We start from the raw sequence: 17127 nt of genomic DNA on the forward strand, positions 1-17127 counted from the left end.
AATGTAAGAATGAGATGTTCCTGAGTAAACAAAAATGACAATACGGTGCCACAGTATCCTAGAAAGAGCATTTTTACATCAGAGGCCCCCTCGGGTGTATTGCCATCGCCTACTTTTCAAAGATCAAAGAGATGCATATATAATTAGTTTTGGAATAATAACCGACATTATAGACCCGCGGACCTATATAGTGCAGAATAAAATTCCGTATCGCTTCTTTTAAATTCATGTTTTCAATGGATACTTAGTTTTTTTAATTTTTCTAAATGCAAATTTATAATGCGAAAATGTTTTGTCGTTAGAAATATTTGTATATTAATCAAACGATCTTCAATATCAATGACGTGTCGAAAAATTGTTGTTGCGGATGAATACCACGAGTGCGCAAGAGGGCAAGAGCGAGCGTGTAGAAAATCGAGAGGAAATCAATTCACACATTTTTACACGGAAAGGTAATTATATTTCAATTATTTGATTTGGAGTAACCTTTTTAAACGTTTGTAGCATATTTGTATATCATATTATCGTAGCAAAACCAGGAATATTTAATCTGGCACAATATGAAAATATTTTCTCTGTTTACGTTTCCTGTCGCCATTTTGAAAATACCAGCCAAGGGGGGGGGGGGGGGGGGGGGGGGGGGGGGGGTCCGGTTCCAACTATATATCCCATTCAAATGCATTGATCAGCCAAAAATGTGGGGTGCCAACACCGGAACCCCCCGATGGATCCACCAATGAGACACACACACGTGGAACTATTTTTTTTTTTAAGATACTGTTTCGGATTTTCGTTCCTTCTCCGACTAAGTTTGTTGCACAAGTATATGTAAATTATGTTCCTTGTAAAAACTGGAATGAAAAACAGAAATTTATAATGACTTTGAATATGTAAGTTATATTTAATTATTGGTTGATTTTATTGTTTATATTTATATGTCATATTCATAGAATCTTCGTCTTTCTTTACACTGAAATGACAGAGTCTGGGTAAATCAAATTTTACAATACTGAATTACCATACATGTCATAAGTGATGGTACGCAATTGTTTCTGTCGATGTGGTGTTTAGTTTCTATCCACACCCTTACGAAAAATCAAGTGATTTTGTGATTTTTCATATGGGTGTGGGTAATAAACCCCTCATTGACAGAAACAAGTGCCTGTAAGTCCCTTCCTAACTTACTAGCCAAAAGATATATTGGTAGTCCAAATAATTATGACGGACCTGGAAAGGCTATTTTTTTTTTTTCTGGGACGCCTTCCTACAACGTCATAACGCTGAAGCCATTTTTTGGTATACGATTGCTTTCAAGCAATCTCAGTGGCGTAGCTTGTATGTATGCTCAGATGCTCAAGCATCCACATCATTTTGACTAAAAAAATATATATTATTTCTTGTGTTCACAGCAGATACACACAGAGGTATCCGAATGTAACAAGGGTGAGGATATGAGAATAGTGTCCAATCATTTCCGAAGCAGTATGCGTGGTTTTTCCTTTAGGATCGTTTAGTTTATGTAAACAACATGGATACATCGCAGAAAAGTACTCTCGACTCTTTCGTAAAAGTCTACGTCGTCGGCTGCGGCAAGCGCAGGGGATGATGATACGCAGACATGTAGACTGGTTTGGTCTAAAATTGAGCCAAGCGATGACATAGCAACTCTACTAGTATTTACTGAAATGGAGTGTGATAATTCCTTGGCTTATAAATACCCCTTTCTATTTAGGTTCAAATATTTTTATTCAATAAAAGAACAGAGTTCCAATGTCCCCGCATTGCACATATTTTATCTATCCAAGAAACAAGGGCTAAAAATGCACTTTTTATACATTTTTTTAATATCTCAACATGCTCAAGAGAAATAAAAGCTTCATCTAGCAAATGCAATAGGATTTCCATTATAATTTATGTTTCACGGATCATAATTGGTTACCAATATTTGATCAGGACTTATTTGTGTTAGTGTCAAACATTGCTGATGATACAAATTTCACAAAAATCTTGCAATAATTGTACATGTTCACACATTACAGCGTAAACAAGACAGGACGGACGGACGACCGGTATTTCCATGTCCCCTGTAACGCCTTGAGACAAGTAATAATGTTCCGGGAAAGTCACAGTGAAGTCACATCGGTTCCTATGTTTCGAAGTTCTATAAACATAAGTGTCGCTGTAATGGGTTTGTTTTTGAGATGTCAAATAAGAGATTGGGTTTGAAACTCTTTCATCAAATATTATGAATTAAATGATGGTAGTTTCGAGAAAACAATAATAAAAAAATCGAAATATATATATTGTAGGGTATTTTGAAATTAAACAAAAATCTAGCCAGTGTCTGATTTTAGTGGAGTACACATACATACAGGGAAAATCATCCGAAAAATATAATTTTCTGCATAAAATGGTCCCCAAAAATTTTGCATCCACATCAATTTAACCCTGGCTACGCCACTGAATCTGTAGACTTACACCGGCCGGGTGGCTCAGAGCATTGCCCTCACGTCAATCGTTTTATTCTAAACATTAAGGAACATCTCAGATTCTCATGATTGTCTTGCTTTAAAAGGTAAAAACAAACAAAGGGATTGAACTTAAACAACTTTCCTATAATGTTCTTTTCATAATCTTCATGTTTGATAATTCCCTTGACTTATATGCATGTATTTAACAACACGGAAAATCAGAATTAAGCAGTATTTATATTTAGTGTATTTATAAATTAAGAAACACGTCAGAGGCCGAATTCCCAGATTTTGATAAAATGCGAGAGTTCTCTGAATTCCGATAAATCTATATATTTCTGTCATACATGTATAAGAACTGAAGTGGAGTTTTTCTTATATATTACCGTTATGAAACTGATATTTGTGTATGTACTTCCATAAAGAAATAGAGAACCATCTAGGTCGTTTAATATACGTTCTTGCTACAGGGTTTGTTTTGGAAATTATGCGCATGCGTATAGTTTTCTTGACTTCAAGGGGTTTTTAGATTGAATGGTTGCTCTGGATTCACCACTCAATTAATTAATTTATAACTCATGGGATCTTTTCTATGTATGTCTGCTATTGAGGGTTATTGTTGTTGCATAATTTTAAATCATACGCATCATTTAAATTAAAATAAATATAGTCTACATCGTAGAGCACCCCTTCAGGCGAAATGGAGTCTTCCATATTATCGTTTCGAGTTGTCTCCCTTCCGGAAGTAACTTCTGTGAATTCTGAATCAAAACAACACATCGAGTATTAGCCCGTTCTGTCAATAAACGTCGTATTATATTAAAAACGATCGCAATTTAAACCGATAAATGTGTACGGAAAGGAGTCATGATCACTGACCCAAAGGAAATTAAATATTTAAAGAGTTAGGAATGGGGTTCCTCCTAGAATTAACGTAGGAAAATAGGTGATAAGATACGAAGTGAAATACCTTCTCTCACTCTGAGTCTCAGTGACTGCTGTGGAAAGTAAACTTGGAATTGATAGTACAAAAATAAAACACAATAGGCATAATTACATTGTTCATACACTTTTATCCGTGATTGGCTATTTTGTAACTATTTTACAGTTGAATTAGTTTTGAAAATAATATTATCCAGCTACATGTATACATGTGTCAATGAAACAACGGCAATCGTATCCCTCAAAGCAATCTGCTCTTTGATTACGTCTGGATTTTGAGAGCAAATTTTGGGGGGAACTTTGACACCTAATTTTGACATGAATTTTTCATTGCCGGTGTCATATGGTATTTTGAACCCCCTAAAAATTGAACCCGGGGTCAAAATACCATGCGGTAAAATGACCCCGGATAACAAGCACTTTTTTTACATTTCAATATTTTATGATTTATTTAAAAGAGTAGTTATTGTTTGCAAACTCCATTAGAAATTTGAATTGAGATCAGTTTTGGAATAAGGAAAAGGGGGATGTGAAAAAAAATTGGGGGGGGGGGGGGGGGTTCAATTTTTCTATTTCAGATTTCATATATAAAAAGAAGATTTCTTCAAATATTTTTTTGAGAGGATTAATATTCAACAGCATAGTGAATTGCTCAAAGGCAAAAAAAAATTTTTTAAGTTCATTAGACCACATTCATTCTGTGTCAACTATTTAATCACAATCCAAATTTAGAGCTGAATCCAGCTTGAATGTTGTGTCCATACTTGCCCCAACTGTTCAGGGTTCAACTTCTGCGGTCGTATAAAGCTGTGCCCTGCGGAGCATCTTGTTTTGTATTTGTTCTTAACAATTTTTTGTTCATTTAAAAATATAGGGACAACAGAGTGGGTGTATGTGGGTTCGATTCCCACCCTAGGCATTCATTTATATTGGCTGGTGCAAAGCGGGCAGTTTAGCTTAGTGGCCCCACACTGACTCTGTTGTTCATATGTCACTTAAAAAAATCAGGCGGGCTCTGTCAGGTCTTGCCATCTTTATTTTTCTTTTCGAAATCATACACAACAAAACAATTGAAAAATTGTGAAAACTATACCACAGATAACTATGGTAAAACTTTAATTGTTTTTGGCATAAATAACCTTGGCTGCCATCCAAGATCCACATTTTTTTTATATTGATGAATTATATATATACATTTTGTATATCAGATTTGTATTCTTTTGGTTACAAAACATGTTGGATGGTAGGTGGCGGCCAAATCTTTATTCCTAATATAAAGGCATAAAGCTTTCAGGTCTGAAAATTGTCCTAAATCATCACATTTTTACAAATTTGGAACATAAAATGTGCTTGTTGTTCGTTGTGAGCCAAGGCTCCGTGTTGAAGGCCATACATTGACCTACATGGTTTACCTTTTTTTTTAAATTGTTATTTGGATGGAGAGTTGTCTCATTGGCACTCACACCACATCTTCCTATATCTATTTTATGAAAAGAACTGATTTATTGAGCGTTAAGACTTTTGAAATGGACCCATTTATGAACCAAATTGTGAATTTTTCGAAGTTTTATGGTCATTTTGGGCAATTAGTGAAGCTTGTCCTTTGAATCAGTGGTTAACCAATAACCATAATACTAAGTATCTGTTAGAAGATAGCTCTTTCATAGTACATTGTTAAACTTAAAGATAAATATATATACCAACAATGACCAATATTAATGATGGAATGAGATTATACATGTATATATACTGTTTTAAGTTGTTAAATGTACATGTACATACATCAATGAAAATTAAAACAAAACCAAGCTCTAGCATGTCTAGACAAAATGATGAAAAAGAAATAAAGCTTACCATACAACATTTTTACAATCAGAAAAAAACTACATAAATCAGTTAGAAGTAGCCATGAAATGACAAATGTTAAACAATATATACAAGAAAACTAATGGCCACATCAATGTACAAACGGAAAATCAAGATATACACCAAATAATTACAAGCCCTGTCTTACAGGCTTCTTACTAAGGACCAACACATTCATATGGTAGTTGTGAACTTCTATATGTATTGTGCAAAATTTTTTCATTGCTAAAACCAATGGTATCCAAAGTATTAAATCCAGAACAAAGTAAAAAAAGACTAACAGTTGAACAACTATCCAATTGTTGTGAAATTCAATTCACAAAAATACCATTATTAGCGAAAGGCTATCTACATATAAAACATTGTAATATTTACAATGAACCATTTAATAAATTAATTAGAAAACAGAACCTACAATGTACATGTATAGCTGCTAATTTTTTCTATTTAAAAAAAAAATATAATGGATAAATGATTGCAATTGACTGTGTTAAAATAAAACCAAGATAAGTCAGTGAAGCTATTTATAAACATTTAAAAAGTTTGTGTTGACTGCAACAAAAATCTAGAATAAGGGATAGTAATCTTGCTGTGTGTTAACATCCATTTAATTAGCAATTGATCCAAAAGCTAAATGTTTCAAAAAATAGAAGACCTGGATACTAAATGTACAAACATTGTTAATTAATGCCATTTGTAGAGTAGGATCTGCTTGTACCCATCCAGAGCAACTGAGATTACCTCCATGGATTGGTGGGGTTCGTGTTGCTCAGTCTTTAGTTTTCTATGTTGTTTCTAGTGTACTTTTATTGGTCTGCATGTCTTTTTCAGTTTCAGTCATGGAATGTAAGTTTATTTTCGATTTATGAGTTTGCTGTTCATCTGGTATCTTTAGCCCCAATATTAGTAATACAATTTATCTGTTTTAATGTGATTGTCTTGAACCTCTTTTTCATAGTTCAGTGAGTGACTATATAGCTACTCGAAGAAATGTTTGCTATGGTGATTCTCTATTATAAGTTATATGCTAACGATTTTTGTATGTGTGCAACTATATGGTCATTATGCCAATCTAACAGTTCTCATTTGACCACGTAATCATTGATAATTCACAAAGTTAAGTTTCCTAGTTCAAGACAGTATCTCAGATATGATAGCAAATTATATTATTTGTACTATATTGTAAGGTGAACATATCTGTCCGGCAGGTATAATATAAACACCTGTCATTTATCAATAATTCAACATAACTTGAGGTCCTCTGATGTTCAGTACTTCAGTACTTTGATTTATTTTGACTTTTTTTGCATTTTATTGAAAGGTGTGTCACTTCAATATAGCGTGATATGGATTGGCCTCTGGAATATGCATGAATTTTTTATTGACGTGTTCAATCAGCCTTAATTTTTGTGTCTATTCGAAGTAGCACGTTCTCAATTCCGACTGAAAGTGTCTTTCTAATACAACACAGGGTACATATAACGTGTTCTCGTTCTCATATGAACATGATATATTCTGTTACACCGTTCCGTAATTTATACAGTTCGTTTGATTATATTCTTAATCTATTTATGTGTTCCAGTCTAGGAGGATTATTCATCTTTAACCTCATAAGAACATTAAAACATCGTATCATCGCTACCTTTCCCCTGCTCACACGGATCTCAAACCGAACATTGCAAGGTCATACCAGTTCTGGAGAACTTTTCAAAGGACAAACGTCATCTAGGACACAATTCGTGGCTAACCACAGAGTGAGTTAACTTTACAACATTGTTTTTGAAGCCTTCAAATTACTCTATACATATTTGAACATTCTCTCCGTGAAACACTGGAAATTTAACTGCTCTTGAAGGTGTGGTAAGGTTACGTAAGCTAGACATGACGAGTACGGACTGGGACGAGAGAACCAGAGAGTCCAACCGGAAGTGTGTGTGCGGAGTAATCCCTCTCGTGTAAAAGACAGTTGCAGACGAGTGTCACAGATATATTGCAGAGACTAAGAGAAGCTAAGAGAGTGTTATACTTAAACCTAGAACCTAAGCCTTGCCGATCACAGCATAATTGGTAAGTTAGCTTAAATATACATCAAATGGCGACTGCGAGCTGGGTTTAAGTGTTGTGAAAAGCTTTTCAAAGGGAAAGTGCAGAAAAAAATAGTTCGTGAGCGCGAACACGTTGTATGATCTATCGACAGTTTAACAGGATATAACTGTGTGGAATTCATGAATAAAGGATAAATGTGATTCAGTATATCATTTTGCAACAACAGTGAGTAGTTTTTTGTTATTTTTGAAATTTTGAAAAATTTTGTCACGGAAAAAATAGTTTTCACCAAAAAGCGGGCAAATTAACCACAGTATCCTATTATTAGACGTTTTTGGAAATTTAGTCTTTTGTCTTTTTTTTAGCCGTTAGTCGGAAAATTAGATTTTTTTAACCATATCACCGTGAGAACGGTCAAATGGGCAAAAGTTAATTTTTTTTGGATAAAAACAAAAACAAGTGTTCAGAGAACAATTTATTAAATGGGACTTTGAATTTTTTTTCTGAAATTTGGATTGTAAAGTTATATATTTTTTTAAAGAGTAAAAGTGATATATTATATTCGTGTATACAGTTCGCATAATAAATCCTGAGTGAATTTTGAGTGCGTTAAGTGAAAATAAAATTCATTAAACAAGATGTCTTATTTAGAACGTGACATCAATATGGACAAAGTGTGTGTTAATTTTTGTGGTTATGATGAATTGTTGTTAATTCCGTCCGTTGGTCAGATTACTGCAGACCGTATTTGGGAATTGCGTAAACAAGGGGATATAACACCAGAAATGTTAGTGACTATCCCGCATATAAGAATGGATGTTGTCCACCAATTCATTGACTACACCACTCTTTGTGATGTTAAATTTGTGGACCATGTCGAGGATGATTTGGAGGATTTTGCTGACAAGTGTTCCATCTTTTCGGGGGAGGAGCAAAATGAATATGGTGAAGAGGAGGAGACAAAAGTTCCTAATTTGCAGACAATTATTGAAAAAAGTGAATCCTTGATACCACCAAAGGCATTTAGTTTTCAATATCCACAAATGCAGCTGGGTCATGAATCTCAAGAGAAGAAGATTAAATTTGATCTTGTGCAAGAACCCGGGAAAACGGGCAAAGTTCTGGATAGTGTACCAAAATTTGAACAAGTGGCTCCGAGAAGCTATTCAAGTCCGGTAGACAGGCATGAAAAACCAACATTATCATTCCGACCAAAAGCAGTAAGCACAGGCATTGCTCAGAGAAAGCGTAAAGTGGGACAGTCAGTAATGCGCCCTGTCGCACCCCCACAGTTTACACCACAACTACAAACTATGTTGCCAGGTTCAGTTTCAGCAGGTAGTAATGTGTTTTCAGCACCAAATATGCCTGGAATGCCAAGCACAGTATGGAGTACTTTGAGACCAGCACCAACAGGTACTTACTGTTACAATGCACAACCAATCAATACAGCAGCTCCAACAATGACAACTTTTCAACAACCATCTGGCTATGGGATAGGCAGTCAATATCCTAGCCAAACATTTGCGCCAAGTACAGCAGCCAATATTTCAAGATCAATGACTAATAAGGCTTCTACTACCCCGTTGAAATCTCTCAAGTATGATGGCACAGACAAGGGAGATGATTGGGTATCCTTTTTGGGTAAGTTTGAAATGTATGCAGATGTAGCAGGATTAAGTGAACAAGATAAACGGGCACATCTATGTTGGGCAGTAACAGGGAATGCAGCAAGATTTTGCTTGGGGCGTGTGCGCCGTAATAAGGACATATCATATGCTGAACTGGTGAAATGTATGGAGAAGAGATTTAATTTGAGAAAATTAACAGAGACTGTAAGAATCCAGTTCCAAAGTGCACGACAATCCCCTGGAGAAGACCTAGACGATTGGGCAGAGCGTCTTTTGAGTTTGGCGGACAAAGCGTTTGGAGAGTTGCCAGAAGAATTTGTTACAAGTGAGGTTATCACGAAATTGTGCCATGGTACTGTGGATAAGCATGCAGGAAGTGTAGCAGCATCTTTTCGACCTAAAACAGTAGATGAGGCATTAGAACGAATCAAGTGGCAACAATACAATGACAAAGCCTTGTTTGGTCAGGATGTGCGTACCCGTAATACACGGGAGATCCAAGAGCCAAATAGTGAAAATTTTGAGGAAAATGCATTCCAAGTAAATAATGTGAAGATGGATTCTCAACAGCAATTAGTCCAGAGCATAGATAAATTGACTGAGAATGTTGACCGTAATTTGAAGCACATTCAGTCAAATATTGGTGATGTTCAGAGCAGTGTTGATAAAAACATCCAGGCTGTACAAGCAGAAATGAAAGGGATGGAGAGAAAATGGGAAAATGAAATGGAATACATGAAGGATACCATCAATCAAATCAAGAAAACAGGAACAAGCAGTCAAGGCAGGTCGCAGTACAGACCGCGCCAAAATCAAGGAAGAGATAGATCGACATGGGAGTGCTATAATTGTCGCGAGTTGGGACACATTGCAAAGTTTTGTCCAAAGTCTAATGAAACACCAAAAGAGGCTTTAAACTTAAAAGGGTCGGGCTAAAAGGCGTTGGTCCGTCCCACACTGTTGAAAATCGCCAAAATAAAAAGATCAATTTAGACAAAACAACATTTAACGATGTTGACACCGAAAAAACATTTAACGATGTTAAGAGTGTAAATACATTTAACGATGTACAAAGTGATAAAACATTTAACGATGTTCACACAGATAAAACAACATTTAACGATGTTGACACCGATACAACAGTGTGTGGAAAACCAGAAGTTTGTGAGGAGGAAAGTGTTGGAAATAAAGTTGACAATGTTTTTGATATTAAATCAGTGGAAAAAAAGGGACAAAAAACAACTGTGGAAATACCGTTAACTACGGTCCATCCCCCAACAGGAATAGACGTAGGTAACCAGGTGGATATCGGTGAAACAAGTACAGTGACTGATGGCTCCGAGAGGATATTTACAACCATGCAGTTAGGTAATTCATCTCTTTTGAGATTGAGCTTAGAGTTAGGAGATACACCGTTGGTGGCGGCTGTAGACACCGCTGCGGAAGTGACCATTATTTCAGATAAAGTTTTTGAATCACTCAAGAAGAAACCGCCAATGTTGAGAGAGACGGTTATGCATGCTGCCGGCCGGGGCATGAAAATGAAGACCTTAGTAGTAGGTCCAGTGAAATTAAGGATTGGTACAAAACTTTATGAAACAGATGTGTATGTGGCGCCAATAGATGATGACATGTTGTTAGGTTTGAACTTCATGGTGGCGTATAGTGTAACGGTTGACCTAGAAAAGCTCACATTCAATATAGGAGGAGAAATGTTAGAAATGTCCCCTGGACCGAGAAGAAGTATACCTGTTGTATCCAAAGTAGTAATTGGAAAAAGGACTGTAGTTCCGCCGCATTCAGTTGTACACGTGCAGGCGAAGTTAGAAAACCAACTTGAAAGGTATATAATTGAACCATGTGATGAACATTTGCCAATTTTAATTCCAAGATGTCTTTATAACAATCAGGATAAACCTAGTATCTGTTTGGTTAACGCTAGTGACAGATATTATACACTCAAGAAAAATTCTGTAATTGCAAAAGCAGAAGTGGTTAATGAAATTGAACCCAGTGTGTCAACGAATCAAATCACAGAAGTTAGTGAAGAAGGGCAGGTAGAGTTATCTCCTGAAATTAGACAGTTATTAGATAGCTCTAGTGTGAATTTATCAGAAAATGAAAAACAACAGTTAGAAGCGCTATTGTCAGAATACACCGACATATTTTCAAAAGATGAATTTGACATTGGTACATTCAGAGGAGTAGAACATAGTATTGACACAGGACAAGCACAACCAATCAAACAAAGAATGCGAAGAACACCGTTACAATTTGTGGAAGAAGAAAAACAACAATTAGCGAAAATGTTAAAGTCTGGGGTAATTGAACCAAGTATGTCTGAATGGGCGTCAGCGCCAGTGTTGATCAGAAAATCAGACGGGAAAGTGCGCTACGCGATTGATTACAGGAAACTCAACTCTGTAACAAAAAAAGATGTTTATCCGTTACCATTAATCGAGGAATGTCTGGATACACTCGCCGGAAATGAGTGGTTTTCGAAGTTAGACGCTAATAGCGCGTATTGGCAGGTAAAAATGGCAAAGGAAGACCAAGCAAAGACCGCCTTCATAACAAAGTACGGACTTTTTCAGTTTACGCGCATGAGTTTTGGACTTTGCAATGCACCATCCACGTATGCACGTGCTATGGATTTAGTATTGCGGGGTCTTACTTGGCAAATTGTACTGTGTTTTTTGGACGATATTCTTGTCATGGGGAAAAATTTCAGTGATCATATCCAAAATCTAAGGGCTGTGTTTGAACGCTTCCGTGAGTACGGAATAACGTTGAAACCGAAGAAATGTGATTTGTGCAAAAGGGAAGTAAGTTTTTTAGGCCGAACAGTCAACAAACAGGGTATGGCAATCGGTGAAGAGTATGTAGAAGGGATAAAAAATTGGAGAATACCGAGTAACACGAAAGAAGTAGAGCAGTTTCTCGGCTTTGTTAATTACCATCGCAATTTTATTAAGAGCTACTCTAAAATAGCTAAACCATTAACAGAGATAACCGGAAAGAAACCATTTAGATGGGACCAAAGTCAACAGGAGGCTTTTGACGTACTGAAAAGTGCGTTACAGACCACACCAGTGTTAACGTTACCAAATTCAACTGACCAGTTCATTTTGGATACGGATGCCTCTGATATGGCCATAGGCGCTGAGTTATTGCAAGTGCAAGATGGTAAGGAACGCGTTGTGGCCTATGGAAGCTTCACATTGTCACCAGCTCAACGTAGATATTGCACCACACGCAAAGAATTGCTGGCAGTAGTTCGATTCACACAGCATTTCAGACACTATTTATTAGGTCGAGAATTCATAGTGAGATCTGATCATAGTAGTTTACAGTGGCTGATAAGTTTTAAAGAACCACAGGGGCAGCTAGCACGATGGCTAGAGGTTTTAAGTCAATACCATATGAAAATCAAACATCGCCCAGGAAGACAACACGTTAACGCGGATGGTTTGTCTCGACAGATTGCTGGAAAACCTTGCCCGGAAATGTCAATTTCTGTGAATCCAGAATCTCTTCCGTGTGGAGGATGTAAGTATTGTGTTAAAGTTCATGAACAATGGCAGGATTTCCGAACAATTGACAATGTGATACCGTTAGCTGCGGTCCAACATGATGTCAATAAATCAGGAGAAAAAGAGTACCCCGGTAGTACATCTGGTGTAATTCAGGGAGCTGAGGAAGGATCAAGGGAGTGTAATACAACAACTATGGTTTTAGACGGAGTTTTAGCGAACACCGCATCTTTAACTGAAGAAAGTGCATTTGGAATTCAGTATACAACTGACCAGTTGTCATCTGAACAAGCAATGGATCCAGACTTGCAGTTGATACTACACTGGCTACAAAAAGAGGAAGAACCACCAGATAATATAGTGTACATGGCAGGACCAGCAGCCAAGAAATATTTAGTCAATAAAGAACAATTCTTTTTAGATAAGGCAGTACTTTTTAATAGATCAAAGAGTGATCAGGTTAGATTAGTTGTTCCAAAGGCATATATTCAGGAGGTATTGATTCTAAATCATGACCTTCCAATAACTGGACATCAAGGTATAGACCGAACAACAGGTAGAGTTAAAAAGAAATTTTATTGGTACAAAATGGGAGACATGATAAAAGAGTATGTTAGGACCTGTAATGTCTGTAATAAGAACAAAAAGCCAACGAGAAAAGCAAGATGTCCATTGACCCCGTATCATGCAGGAGCACCCATGGAGCGAGTCCATATAGACTTCTTAGGACCGTTACCCGAAACAACAAGGGGAAATACAAATATATTGGTTATGGTAGACCAGTTTACTAAATGGGTAGAAATTATACCTCTACCATCACAAACAGCTGAAGAAACAGCAAAAGCAGCTGTGAATGAGTTTTTCACACGTTTCGGGTGTCCATTCTCTATTCATAGCGATCAAGGGAGAAATTTTGAGAGCAATCTGTTTAAATCGGTGTGTAAAACTCTACAGATACATAAAACAAGGACCACCGCTTATAGACCATCTGCAAATGGTCAGGTAGAAAGGTATAACCGGACTCTGATGGACATTGTAAGATGTTTCGTGAACAAATCACAAAAGGATTGGGACGAATATCTCCCACAACTTGCTAGTGCTATTAGATCATCAGATAACAGAATGACAGGAATGACACCTAATAAAATGATGCTTGGAAGAGAGGTAAACATGCCAATAGATTTAGTTTTTCGACCACCAACAGAAGAGAGTGATGAATGCGAGGAGGCATATGTCAGTCGATTGATTGAAGAGATCAGACAAGCGCATGAAATCGCGCGTCAAAAACTTAAAACTTCGCAGGAATATATGAAAAGGGACTATGATATAAAGATGAGAAAAAATGAATATGTTCCAGGTGACTTAGTATATATCTTAGATACTGCAAGTGTCAAAGGACGGAGTAAGAAACTTGACCCTCCATGGAAAGGGCCAGGTATAATAGTTGAGAAAATTACGTCATATGTTTATAGAGTAAAACTAGAGAAGTCAGTGTTCGTGATAAATCATGACCGAATGAAAAAGTGCAATGATCGCAATATTGCGGCTTGGCTGAAAAGAGCGCAAAATCAGTTACGGGATGGTGAAAATATTTTAGTAGATAATGGAGACATTTATTGCATTTGTAGAAAAGGGGATCAAGGTGCGTTCATGATACAGTGCGACCTTTGCGACGACTGGTATCATGGGACTTGCGTAAATGTCACTCCAGAAGTGGCCGAGACTTTCGCGACGTATCACTGTCCGAAATGTCAAACACCGAATGATATATAGTGGGCCGTGCAAAGTGATAGTGTATATAGGAGTTATAATTATTGTATTCTTTATATTTCAGGATTTATCCAGTTTTGACTGTGTTGACATTGACATTTTTATTGACATTTTTTCATATATTTGTGTACGTTTGCGTTTTTTATTTTTTGCGTAGTGTAAATATATATATATATACGGATAGTTTGAGTTAGTACTAAGTGCTTTACCGTGTAGACGGTCACATACTGCACTCGAGGGAGGTGGTCATTTTAAGTATGGACAGTGATAAGGCGGAAATTGTTTTTGAGGACATTTCAAGTTCTGAAGACACGTTGTTAGATGCAGAGAGCATAGGGACAGATTCTGTGGCGGATATGGATGAGTTTGAGGATAATCCTCATATTGGCTATGATGAAACCACTGGGGACATTGTAGTGAACGAACAGATTCCCAAGTCAGATTTACCATCTAAATTACCAACATGGACGTATGAACAAATTAATCAAAAGGAGCGCACATGCATTGTTAAGGAAGACTTGACCAATATTAGAAATTTACTGTCTCAGTGTGAGAATATTGAGTCATCAGAATCTGAAACAACAGAACCTCGTTGGTATCCAAAGATGACAGAGAATATTGAAGTAAGAAGAACGTTCAAGCTGGATGCGATTGAGAGTGATAGCGACTGGGATGACAGCTCGAGGGATGATAATAACAACTCGGTATATGAAGAAATATCAGAAGGTAGCTTGCATTTACAAGTTGAAGAAAAGAAGGATGATCCTCGGAACTCACCATGTCCATTTGAGGGATGCGATTTTGTGGGAAGAAAACTCAAGTTTCATGTGCAGCACATCCACATGCCGCGCATCATGTGGGACAATCCACAACCACCAGTGAGGCAAGAAAGATTAGCAGAGGTCCATCAACTGAGGGGTAATGTGCTACAGTATCTAAGTGAGTGTCTGACTGGACACAGTTCTATGACCGAGCTTATAAGATGGGCAAATAACAACATTGCCAAAATGATACCCAAGAGAAGTGAGATCCTCTCTAATGCAAGGATCCAGATGGAAGGGCTTTGTGAGGAGCTGAAATGGCGTAAACCAGACAGGTATGCTCTTAGGCCAATAGTGTCACCTTGTGTGTTAGTTCACTGGAGATACCAGGTTTTGTTTAGCCAGTATTTGCTGAATGAACAGCTATCAGCATATATGTGTTTTGGGCTGGAATTCATGAACAATATTGAAAACTTGGAAAAATCGCCACTTGAATATGCCAAGACATACTCTCTCATTGCCAGAGTGCTTGCCATGAGAGAAGAATTGAATGTCGACATAGATGAAGAGACAAATGAGATAGAAACACCGACAATAAAGGATACACCACTGGTAGAGTCCGACAGAAGAATAGTGAAACTTAAAAGAGGGACATCAGATGAACCAGTTATTCCTGTAAAAAGATCCAAACAGGAGCACTCCAGTGAACTACGTGTACAGAAGAGGAGTGTTCTGGATGTGTTTGACTCTCACTTTCATCTGGATCGTGCCAGTACCAGAATATCTGGTAATCCGACCGCTATTACCATAGAGCGTTGGCTCGGAGAGCAAATGGAAAGACCTCCAGTAGTGCCAGTAAATATAAAGGGTGGCCTGTTAATATTTTGCGACCCAGAAACGTATCCGGAGACAGTTCCGTTTGATTCAAAATGGAAAGTGGCTATTGGACTTCACCCCAAGAAAATATATGAAGCATCACCACAGTCAGTAGGCAGATTTTTTGAATATGTGACCAACTCGCGTGTTTCAGCAGTAGGTGAGGTGGGGCTGGACAGCAGCATGAATCCGGGCAGGGCAAATTTAGATAGACAAGAACAATTTTTAAAAGAAATAACCGAATGGATTAAACCAACAATGCCACTTATTTTACACATTAGAAGCAATAGACAAGATACGTATTCCAAAAACCTGTATTACAGAGCTTTACAAATTTTTAAACACCGTTGTCATCCAGATCAAATTTTTATATTACACTGTTTTACGAGCGATAAAGAGACAATAACTTCATGGCTTTCAAATTTTAGAAACACATATTTTGGATTTACACACCTCATAACAAAATTCAACCAACAACAGATTCAGGCTCTTCGCTACATCCCTGTCAACAGACTACTGGCAGAAACTGATGCACCATACATGCCACCGAGGGGGATACGAATAAACACCCCAATATATGTTGGAGAAGTGGTTGAAAAACTAGCAACACTGAGGTACGTTGACCTCCAGACAATGGCATTGGCAACCTTGGAGAATGCCCAGAGAATTTTTGTTTAAGTGTCATATACTTATTTCGTTGTGTATATAATGTTAATGGATAAGATGTATGCACGGAACAAATAGTGGTATACATATATGTAAATATGTTTATTGGACTATTCTGGATTAAAAGATATAGTACAAGTGAACAGGCCGAGCTCCAATAGTGTTTATGTGTAAATAGTTCACATGTATAGGACAATACAATGTGATTGTTGGATTATTTTTTTTATTGGATAATGTGTACAGTGATTTAAAGTGAATCGTATTCGTTAGGTGATGTAAGTTTGTGAAATGTACCCGTTTACACGGGCCCCCCGTTTTCACAGCTGACAAAGTTAACGCTAATTATTCCATGCTCAGTGCGAAAGGAGCAAAGGAGGAAATGTATATATGTTTTGTGAAGTATAACGTTGAAATGCAGTATTTGGCACGGGGAAAATAAATTTCTTTGCGTTGGAATTTTTTTTTTATCCGTTTAAGTTAAATGTGATAAGTAGAAGATTAAGTTTATTTCTAGGAGAAAGCTCTATAGTGCTCATAGTGTTCATATAGAAAGTCTGTTAAAAAA

This window comes from Mytilus edulis, chromosome 14 (assembly GCF_963676685.1).
Source record: "Mytilus edulis chromosome 14, xbMytEdul2.2, whole genome shotgun sequence".
Lineage (NCBI taxonomy): Eukaryota > Metazoa > Mollusca > Bivalvia > Mytilida > Mytilidae > Mytilus > Mytilus edulis.